The sequence below is a fragment of the Dermochelys coriacea genome, chromosome 4, assembly GCF_009764565.3.
Source record: "Dermochelys coriacea isolate rDerCor1 chromosome 4, rDerCor1.pri.v4, whole genome shotgun sequence".
In the NCBI taxonomy this organism is placed as follows: Eukaryota; Metazoa; Chordata; order Testudines; family Dermochelyidae; genus Dermochelys; species Dermochelys coriacea.
Window position 1 is genome coordinate 137,495,066 of NC_050071.1, and position 11,525 is coordinate 137,506,590.

General features: G+C 46.0%; 1 protein-coding gene across 3 annotated transcripts in view; it reads right to left on the reverse strand.

Moving 5' to 3' along the window:
* The window catches only part of SMOX (spermine oxidase), an 88,192-nt gene extending 76,970 nt beyond the window's left edge, over window positions 1-11,222 (reverse strand). For 2 of the 3 annotated variants that reach the window (XM_038400029.2, XM_043512745.1), the window contains exon 1: window positions 11,075-11,220. The gene's annotated coding sequence lies outside the window, so the exon portion shown is untranslated. Of the gene's footprint in view, window positions 1-11,074 lie in introns of all 3 variants that reach the window. The other variant, XM_038400031.2, reaches the window with a different exon arrangement.
* Between the last annotated feature and the right edge of the window lie 303 nt (window positions 11,223-11,525).

Sequence of the window (11,525 nt, forward strand, 5' to 3'; positions counted from 1 at the left end):
TCAGACATCACGTTTTAGGTGTGCTGACATGATGGCACAAGACGTTTTCAAGCAGTTGTGTGAGAAACTGAAAATTAGAAATTTTTCCATGGCAGTAGATGAATCCTGTGATATCAGGGACACAGCACAGCTAGCGCTGTATGTACATTTTTTTGATGAAGATAAATTTGTGGAAGATGCGTTGTCCTTTATACCGCATAGCAATCGCACAACAGATGAGGATATGTTTAAATTCTGTTCAAATTGTTCTGTCTAATTAAGGTTTTGATGTGACTCAGATTGTGTCAATTACAACAGAATGCGCTCCTGCCATGATCGGTACTCACTGAGGGCTTGTGAAACGCCTGCAAGATCTGAACCCCAACTGGATTTCCTATCACAGTGCAATCCACCAAACTGCACTTTGTGCAAAGCTTAGAGATGAGTATACTACTGTAATGTCAATGGTGATTAAAGTTGTCAGCTTCCTTCGCTCCAAGTCATCAACACAACAAAGACAGTTCAAAAGCTTTCTTTCAGAAATATTTGCAGATTACGATGACCTATTGGTTCATAATGATATCTGTTGGCTGAGCAGAGGACAAGTCTAAGAAGGCTGTGGGAAATTTGGGTTCACGTGGAAGAATATCTACATAACATTCCAGGGAAAAGGCAGAAGAGCTCCATGCATTTTTGAGATATGCTGCAACCATAAGCATCCTGGCCATCCTTGTTGCTTTGACAGGCCACTTAAATGATTTCAACTTAAAGCTACAGAGGACAAAATCACAATCTAGTCGATCCCCATTATCAAAACAAACTGAATCTCTTCAAAAGTGATTTGGAAACTGGGGAGATGCTGCATTTCCCAACGCTGCTAAGTTGTCAGGACACACCAGACGTAAATCAGATGGCATCATCTCTAGACAGGCTTTTTCAAAACTTCCAGCAGAGTTTCCAAGAATTTGAAAGTGTTAATGACAGCTTCCTGTTTGTAAGGAACGCATTCGTAGTACAAGCAAATGGCACTTGGTGTGATCAAGCAAAAGCATCCTTTCCACATGTTGAAAAAAGCAAAACCACAGCTAGAGTGTACTGATTTACAAGCGGATGAAGTGCTTAAGGTGCGGCATACAAACTACATCTGAAATGTTCTGGACAACTCTTGTGCTGGACTCCAAGTATCCACACTTGAGGAAGATGGCATTTAACTTTTTGACTATGCTTGGATCAACATACATGTGTGAGTCAGCATTCTCAACAATGAACAATATTAAATCACGTAAGAGGATTCAAAGGAACCTCGAGAGGTAATCTAGTCCAATCCCCTGCACTCGTGGCAGGACTAAATATTATCTAGACCATCCCTGACAGCTGTTTGTCTAACCTGCTCTGAGAAATCTCCAGTGATGGAGATTCCACAGGCAAATTCTCCCTAGGCAATTTATTCCCAAACTTAACTACCCTGACAGATAGGAAGTTTTTCCCAATGTCCAATCTAAACTGCCCTTGCTGCAATTTAAACCCATTGCTTCTTGTCCTATTCTCAGAGGTTAAGGAGAACAATTTTTCTCCCTCTTCCTTGTAACCTTTTATGTCCTTGAAAACTATCATGTCCCCCCTCAGTCTTCTCTTCTCCAAACTAAAAACCCAATTTTTTCAAACTTCCCTCACAGGTCATGTTTTCTAGACCTTTACTATTTTTTGTTCCTCATCTCTGGCCTTTCTCCAATTTGTTCACATCTTTCCTGAAATGTGGCACCCAGAACTGGACACAATACACCAGCTGAGGCCTAATCAGCGTGGAGTAGAGCGGAAGAATTACTTCTGATGTCTTGCTTACAACACTCCTGCTAATACATCACAAAACGATGTTTACTTTTTTCGCAACAGTGTTACACTGTTGACTCATATTTAATTTGTGATCCACTATGATCCCCAGATCCCTTTCTGCAGTCCCCTTTCTAGGCAGTCATTTCCCATTTTGTATGTGTGCAGCTGATTATTCCTTCCTAAGTGGAGTACTTCGCATTTGTCCTTATTCAATTTCATCCTATTTGCTTCAGACCATTTCTCCAGTTTGTCCAGATCATCTTGAATTATAATCCTATTCTACAAAGCACTTGCAACCCCTCACAGCTTGGTATCGTCCACAAACTTTATAAGTGAACTCTCTATGCCATTATCTAAATCACTAATGAAAATATTAAACAGAACTGGACCCAGAACTGATCCCTAGGGGACTCCACTCAATATGTCCTGCCAGCTTGACTGTGAACCACTAATAACTACTCTCTAGGGATGTGGGGATGGTTTTTCAACTATCTAGGTTGTACTTCCCTAGTTTGTTTATGAGAAGGTTATGCAAGAGAATATCAAAAGCTTACCAAAGTCAAGATATACCACATATACTGCTTCCCTCCTATTTACAAGGCTTGTTACCCTGTCAAAGAAAGCTATTAGGTTGGCCTGACAGAATTTGTTCTTGACATATCCATGTCACCTTATTATCTTCTAGGCGTCTGCAAATTGATTGATTAATTATTTGCTCGTTATCTTTCTAGGTACTGAAGTTAAGCTGACTGGTCTGTAATTCCATGTGTTGTCTTTATTTCCCTTTTTATAGATGGGCACTATATTTGCCCTTTTCCAGTCCTCTGGAATCTCTCCCATCTTCCTTGACTTTTCAAAGATAATCAGTAATGGCTCAGATATCTCCTCAGTCAGCTCCTTGAGCATTCTAGGATATATTTCATCAGGCCCTGGTGACTTGAAGACATCTAATTTGTCAAATTTCAGAGGGGTAGCCTTGGTAGTCTGTATCAACAAAAACAACAAGGAGTCCTTGTGGCACCTTAGAGACTAACACATTTATTTGAGAATAAGTTTTCATGGGCTATAACCCACTTCATCAGATGCACAGAGTGAAAAATACAGTAGGCAGGTATAAATATACAGCACATGAAAAGATCGGAGTTGCCTTACCACGTGGGGGGTCAGTGCAAATGAGGCCAATTCAGTTAGGATGGATGTGGCCTATTCCCAACAGTTGACAAGAAGGGGTGAATATTAACAGAAGGAAAATTACTTTTTGTAGTGACCCAGCCACTCCCAGTCTTTATTTAGCCCTAATTTGATGGTGTCAAGTTTGCAAATTAATTCCAGTTCTGCAGTTTCTCATTGGAGTCTGTTTCTGAAGTTTTTTTGTTGAAGAATGGACACTTTTAAGACTGTTATTGAGTGTCCAGGGAGATTGAAGTGCTCTCCTACTGGTTTTTGAATGTTACAATTCTTGATGTCTGATTTGTGTCCATTTATTCTTTTACATAGAGCCTGTCCGGTTTGGCCAATGTACATGGCGGAGAGGCATTGCTGGCACATGATGGCATATATCACATTGGTAGATGTGCAGATGCCCATTCCCCCCGAATCAGCTCCTCTCCCTCCCTCTCTACACCTCCCACGCATAGCGAATCAGCTGTTCAGTGGTGTGCAGGAGGTTTGGAGGGGAGGGGAAGGAGTGGGGGCAGGAAGAGGTGGGGGAATGGAGAGGGAAGAGGTGAGGCGAGGGCAGAAGAAGCGGGGTGGGGGCTTGGGAGAAGGGGTGGAGTGGGGGCAGGGCCTGGGCCGGAGCGGAGGTCAAGCACCCCCTAGGAACAAATGAAGTTGCCACCTATGGGTGGTGGTAACTATGCTGTGAGAACACCTCTTGTTGGCATATGCTATGTCTACACTAGCAGGTTATGTTGGCATAGTTAGGCTGCCATAGGCCACATCTACAATACAGATTCTAAATTCTTGGGGATTGGGGAGAAGTACTCCCTATATACAGGAGAGTTGGATTGGGGTAATGTAAGACTGTACTGCTTTCACCTCTCTCTGCTGAGACAACATAGGTTATTCTCTTGACACCTCAGCTACAAGGTAGCTGCAACTGACTATTTCTGCATTAGTGAACTACGTGTTTATTTAACTTCAGTGTTGAACCAAACCTAAAAATAAAACCTATTCTTTTCTTCATGGCATGAAAACATGCAATTCTAAACAGGCCAATAATATACTTTGGTAAATTAAATTTAGCTAATTATGGAGAAACATTTTAAACAAATCTGTCATTACACAGCAAAATAATGAACCATGAAGAACAGAACAAACAATCATCAGTTCTTTGGAAGAGATCTACCACTGTTTGTCAGTTCTGAAGTTATATCAACTGTGAGAATATGACAATTTTTCTGTTTCAGGTGGTTCCTCTCCTTTCACACACCTTTACCTTGTTAATTTTGAAAAGGAAAGGCAGATTTAAAAGAAATTGATACAGGATGTCAACAAAGTCAATATGGCACTTTTAATAAAAAAAAATCTGTGATCAGAAATTTAACACAGTTGAACTATGAATTCATGAGGCCAAATCCTCCTAATCAGTGTAGCTCAGTGGTCACCAACTGACAGATCACGATCAACTGGTGTATCATGGAGCCTCTGACAGTCTATCTCAGTTTCAGTCACAGGCTCCAATATCGACCAGTCAATCGCAATAGGGTCGCCAACTCTCCTGCAGCCAAATAGGGAGACTGGCCGCTTACAGTCTGGTGGCGCAGCAGGACTAAGGCAGGCTCCCTACCTGCCCTGGCCCCACGCTGCTCCCAGAAGCAGCCGGCATGTCTGGCAGGGGCTCCTGGTGGGGGGAGAGGCAGGGGGTCTTGCGTGCTGCCCTCGCCTGCAGGCACCGCCCCTGCAGCTCCCATTGGCCGGGAACGGGGAACTGCGGACAATGGGAGCTGCGGGGGCAGTGCCTGTGGATGGGGGGGAGCCACCTGCCCCTTCCCGCCCAGGAGCCACTGCTGGACATGCCAGCCACTTCCGGGAGCAGTGCAGGGCCAGGGAAGACAGGAAGCCTACCTTAGCCCTGCTGCGCCGTCGCCTGGGAGCCGCCTGAGGTAAGCGGCACCCAGCTGGAGCCCCCACACCAAACCTCTCCAGCACCCCAACTCCCTGCCCCAGCCCTCAACCCCCTCCTGCAGCCAAACTCACTTCTAGAACCCACATCCCACACCCCAACCCTCTGCCCCAGCCCTAAGCCCCCCCAGCACGCAAACTCCCTGTGAGAGCCTGCACCCCACCCCCACACACACCCCAAGCCACAGCCCTGAGCCCCCTCCGATACCCCACACTCCCTCCTGCTCCTCAACCCCTTCCCAGAGCCTGCACCCCACACCCCCACCTGCACCCCAACCCCCTGCCCCAACTCTCAACTCCTTCCTGCAGCCAAACTCCCTCCTAGAGCCCGCATCCCACACCCCAACCCTCTGCCCCAGCCCTAAGCCCCCCCAGCACCCAAACTCCCTGTGAGAGCCTGCACCCCACCCCCCCACACCTCAAGCCCCAGCCCCAGCCCTGAGCCCCCTCCGGAACCCCACACTCCCTCCTACTCCCCAACCTCTTCCCAGAGCCTGCACCCCATACCCCCACCTGCACCCCAACCCCCTGCCCCAGCCCGCTCCCAGAGCCTGCACCCTGCACCCCAACCCGCTGCCTGAGCCCCCTCCCAGAGCCAGCACCCCGCACCACCTCCCACACCCCAACCTCCTCCTCCAGCACTCAACCCACTCCTGCACCATAAAACCCTGCCTCAGGCTCAGCCCAGAGCCCCTCCCACACTCCAAACCCCTCGGCCCCAGCCCAGAGCCCGCACCCCATCCTGCACCCCAACCCCCTGTCCCAGCCCGATGAAAGTGAATGAGGGTGGGAGAGAGCACGCAACGGGGGGGTGGAATTGAGTGAGCTGGATGGGGCCTCAGAGATGGGGCAGGGTAGGGACAGGGTTTGTGTGATTACTGTTATTTCTACATTTTCTTTGAGGTAAATCCTGGGTTGCACTTAAATTTAAAATGTGCTTGTGGGCTTAAAACGTTTGGAGACCATTGATGTAGCTCTTTTGAAGCCAATGCAGTTAAACTGACTTACAGTAGCTGAGGATTTGGCCCAAAAACTCTAATCCCAGTTCTACTATGGATTTTCTATGTAGCCTTCACCTCTCTGCCTAGCTGCAAAATGGAGATAATATTTATCTTAGAGGGGCGATGTGGAAACTATCTTTGAAGAAAGAAAAGGAGTACTTGTGGCACCTTAGAGACTAACAAATTTATTTGAGCATAAGGTGCCACAAGTACTCCTTTTCTTCTTGCGAATACAGATTAACATGGCTGCTACTCTGAAACCTATCTTTGAAGAGCAAATATTCTACAACCAAGGCCCTGAGTATGCCTCAAATCGATGGCTGCAAATCTTTCTGCCTGTGAAGCAGTGCTTCAGAATCTAAGCCTAAATTTCTAGTTTTCAGGCTTTTGAAGGTAACCTTGAAAACATAAATACAGAATAAACAGTGCTGTCTTCCTGAGATCTGCAGAAAATCTTAAACAGTGGCTCTAGAGAACAGTGTCGTATTCCATTCAGCTCAGTGATGAAACCAGAAGATAACAATTTAAAGTCAACATTACGTATTTTGCTTCTGGTCATTTTATCAGAGGTATCCATTTAATGTTCTTATCTCCCAATCCAAACTGCATCCCATGCCTTCCCAGGTGCCAAAACCCCCAAATGTCTTCTACCCAGCTGCCAAACCACTCCCTGCAGCATTTCCCTTGACAACTTCTGTGATGCAATTATAGGTTGTCAAGACAAAAATCTGCAGGACATCAAGAACTGAAAGTGTGGGGGAAATGCAAAATAAACATATCCAGACAATAGAAGCCATTTATACTAAATTCATCAAAGACTCTCCTTTTTATTTAAAAAAAAATTAGTTAAAACAAAAAAAAGACACCAGTTTATTCAAAAAGTTATGGGTGCCAATTCCAGTGGAAGACAACGGGTTGCACTTGTGTCAATGAGAAGCTAATTTAACCTGCAGAACTTTTATTATAGGTATGATGTGCAAACATATAACTCAGGCTGAGTTTGCAAAGCTAGCAGGGTTTTTTTTTCTTCTTCTTCTTCTTCTTTTGGGGGTGGAAGGAGGGAAGAGAACCACACATCTCAAAATATTTGTACATGTATACAGAGCACTGCTGAAAAAGAACCTCACAGTAATGTTTTTACAAGGGCACTTTTCAGAGTAGAACCTCACCTTAAATGAAGCTGCTATGATACAGAACCCAAAGATCTTGCTACATCATTTAAGCCTAGTTTATTGTGCAGCCCATGGGGCTTTGGCTCTAGCAGTGGTTGCCATCAAAATCTTCTGTTGTAAATAGTTCACATTACCACCCACACTATTCCTGGAATTTGTTACAGGAAATACCATAGTAATGTTAGCTACTTGCAAGTGGCAATTGCAAAGGTTTGCCATGGTGACCACTAGTGAGAGTATAACTATTGCTATTCATAGCCAAATACACTCCATACTCCAACGTATGAAACATCTGGACTCTGTGAAACCCAATATTTCAATATATTTTCATTCCTTTTTGGGAGAGAAAGCATGATAAGGAGTGGTGGCTATGGCCATGGGTGAGGATATTTCTACATTTATTAGTTTTGGTTAATGGTGGTCATAGAGGCTGCTAGGTCTGTGAATATGGTAGAATCTGTCTTTAGTATTTTGTCAAAGTTACCCAGTGCAGGGGATATGCATTTTTTATTTGTATTTCTTTTGATATATAATATGTACCCATATAAATTAAGACCCAGGAGGGTTGACTCACTGCTTCAACCTTCAGAGGTCAAAGCTTTTGTCCTTCCACTCTGATTTGAAATTAAAAAAGGAATCTCAGCTTTCATTTTAAAAAAATTCTAGTCATTTTTCCTGGAAAGAGAGTTTTCTGCAGCATGGGTGGACAAACCACCATTAGTATAAAATGAGCCAGTTATGTAGCCAAAGCGTACATCTACACTTGAGCTGAAGGCTCTTGCAACTCAAGTAGATGTATGTGTGCTAAAAATGGAAGTGGTTGCTACAGTGCAGGCAACAACATGGGCTAGCTGCCTGAATACAACTCCCCCACCCCTCACCCCAAGACCCTAGGTACTTTCTCAGGCAGATACCCTACCCTGCTGCCTGCACCACTGCTGCTACACTTCTATTTTTTAGCACACTAGCTCTATCAAAGCTAACATATATATATATTCCCATGCTGAAAGTTGTACCACCAGCTCAAGAGGACACGTATCCAAGGAGTCACCCTACTAACTCTCTCCAACCTTCCTAGGCTATCCCAGTACATTTTAGGAGTGGGGACTCATAAAAAGTTGTCTCCGGGGCCAAACCCAAAATGTTAAGGCTGGTTTTGGCTGAGGTGGATAAGTTAGCTCCATGCATGTAATTAAAAGCAGAGGGTCCTGCAAATGAACCCATAAAAAGCAGATGTTCTGTCTGCTAAATGTGGACATTAGAGATCCCATGGCACTTTTCAAACTAGTTCATCCACAATTTCCACACCCCAGACAACATTATGCGCAAGCTGGTTTCTATCCTCCACCCCAGGGGTGGTTGCATTTCAGTGGTAATGTAATTAACTTGTTAAAGTACTTTGCCATCCTTCAGCACTACAGATATTAAAAAAAAAAGAAGCAGCAGCAGCTAAGAAACAAGTTTAACAGTGGACAGGCCTGTCCAGGACTGGCAATGTCAGACTGTTTTCAATAAAGAGGCATGGTCCAGAGGGGTAATGACTAAAAGAGGACTCTAATCTCCATTAATGAACCTGACTCCATGAGTGGCCTTGAGCACATCAAACTCTCTGTCTTAATGTCCCCAACTATAAAATGGTGACAACTGTTCACCAACTCCTAAGGGCTTTGTAAGGAATTAATGAATGTTAGGTTAACACTAAAAACAGGAAAGGGGCTATATAAATGCTAAGTATTATCAGTATGTCAATAAACCAAGTTTGTTAGAGACTCAAAACACACACGATTCTTACACAATACACTGCGATGACTCTAGGCTGACACCATGTCCTTAACTCAACCAGCCTGGTTACTCTCAGTACAGCATACTATATTGTGCATATTAAGTAAAGCTTGCATCATCAGGGTGAGGTAAGGACAGAGTTTTGGCCTCAACCTTGTCTTTATGGCAGATCAGAAAATCTGTGTGTGTGTAATTTTATACATATATATGCAAAATGAATTTGTGTGTGTGTGTGTGTGTGTGTGTGTGTGTGTGTAATTGTATCATATACAGGAGGACAATTATTGATAAGCACAAACCTTATCTTGGTTAGATTACGAAGTGGATTTGGAGGTGGGGTATTTATATATATATATATATATATATATATATATATATATATATACACACACACACACACACACACACACACTCTTTTTATTAGGATGTTTCTACTGATACTACTTGAGCTTTAGTCTCATGATGTCACCATAATCCTGAGATTATTTATGTAAATACAAAGCTTTCGTAGCCAGTAATTTACATAAGGTGTTTTACGGTGACTCTGACACTACAGGGCTACCAAGGTATTATAATACTGCAGCTTTGGAGTTAAATTCTGATCTCAGTCACACCAATGTAAATCTGTATAACTCCACCCAACATCAATTAAATTACTTGAGTACAGGAGATCAGAAACTAGTGCCAAAACCACAGCATTATTACACCCATGTACAAACAAGAAACACCTAATGCACACTTAAAACATTTGCAGATCATAATTTACATCAATAATCTTGAAATGTTGACGACATTTATTATTGGAGCTTTGTTGTCATGTTATTACCAGAAAAACTCCTTAATATAAATATACTCACACACATACATAACCAACCACACACAACTACTTTATGAGCTGACATAAAGATAAGGTTGAAGCCATTAATAATTGTCTCACTCCCACCTTGCACAATTCTACTTGCCTGGAGCAATTTTTTTCAAAAACGTATAAGTGAAAGTATAATTAGCTGTTTCCTTAATATTATCAAGGTTCAGCACAGAAGAGTTGGGAAATTTTGGAGGGTGCCTGGTAAATTTCCAAGACAATTTTTTAAGTCTGGCCTTGGGCTACATTGGATATTCCACAATTTCTCACTACTTCTATATAATGAAACATGAACCCACCAAAAAATACACACACACACCGCCATCGTTATTATATGCTCTATGCTTTGGAGTGTGCATGCATAAACACACACAGTTCACTGTGCATTATCTAAGTGGAGCACATCTCAAACTGCAGTGAGAGACGCAGCAGCAGTCAGTGTCAAAACCCTGTGTAGTAATGTGACTGGGGGGAAAGGAACCGGCTTTGTTTCAGGATTCAAGGCTTTTCCATCCATCAATTTGCAACATCAACAACAACAGAAGACCATAAAGAGGTCAAGAAGGGAGCCTCAGTGAGCACTAACTGCACAGCATTTGCATGGCAGGAGTCTGACTCTGACTCGAGAAGAATCTGAAACAAACACACCAAAGCAGGGTTCTGAAAAGTGTGTGGGGGGGGGGGGAATAATATCTACCAGAAGGATGACCAGGTGTCCTGATTTTATAGGGACAGTCCCAATATTCAGGGCTTTGTCTTACATAAACACCTATTACCCCCCATCTGCTTTCTCACACTTGCTATCTGATCACCTTATCTACACAGGCTGTTTCATATGTAGATCCCCAGGGTGAAAGCCCCCCCCCCCCCCGCCCAATTCCTGGGGCAGCTGAAGCTATGACAGAAGATCAGTGCCCAGGGGGCACAGGGTAGGCGCTCCGCTAGGGAAAGGGGGGGCGTGGGGGGAGAATTCAATAGGGAAGAATGGGGGGGGGGGGTTACAGGATGGATCACCCCAATTCCCTCTCCCATGAAGAACTGGGGGAAGGGATCTGTGGTCCTTTAGGGGAGACTGGGGGGGTTACAGGACGGAGCACCCCAATTTCCCCCTCCCAAGCAGCATTGGGGAGGACTAGGGGGAAGGGGTCTGTGGTCCCCTAGGGAAGACGGGGGGCTTACGGGACGGAGCACCCCAATTTCCCCCTCCCAAGCAGCACCGGGGGCCCCGGGGGCCGAGTTGCTCCTGGGAATGGGGGGGGCCGAGGCTGCCCCCCGCTTCCAACCCGCCCCCGAGAAGCGCGGAGGCCGGGCGGTACCTGGCTGTGCGGGGGCCGGCGGCGAAGGGCTCCTGCAGCCTGTCCAGCTCGGCTCGGCTCGCCCGGCTGCTGCGCTGAGAGGCGACAACCAGCGGCGGCCTGTTCCGCAGCCTCCTCCCCGCTCGGCTCGGCCCGCCCCGGCCCCGGCCCCGGCTCCGCCTCGGGCCCTCCGCCCGCCCGGCAGCCTGGCCTGGAGCCCGCGGGGCCCCGGCCCCGGCCCCGGCCCTGCCTCTGCCTCGGGGGCCGCCGCGCCGGGGGAGCGGAGCTGGAGGCCGGAGCCCGGCGCCGACACGACACGACCCGCAGCGAGCGGGACCCATCCCCGGAGCACGGACCTAGCGCCCCGGCCCCGCCGCCAGCCTCCGGTACTGCCCCCCCCCCGGCCCCCGGTACTGCCCCCCCCGGCCCCGCCGCCAGCCCCCGGGACTGCCCCCCCCCGGCCCCCGGTACT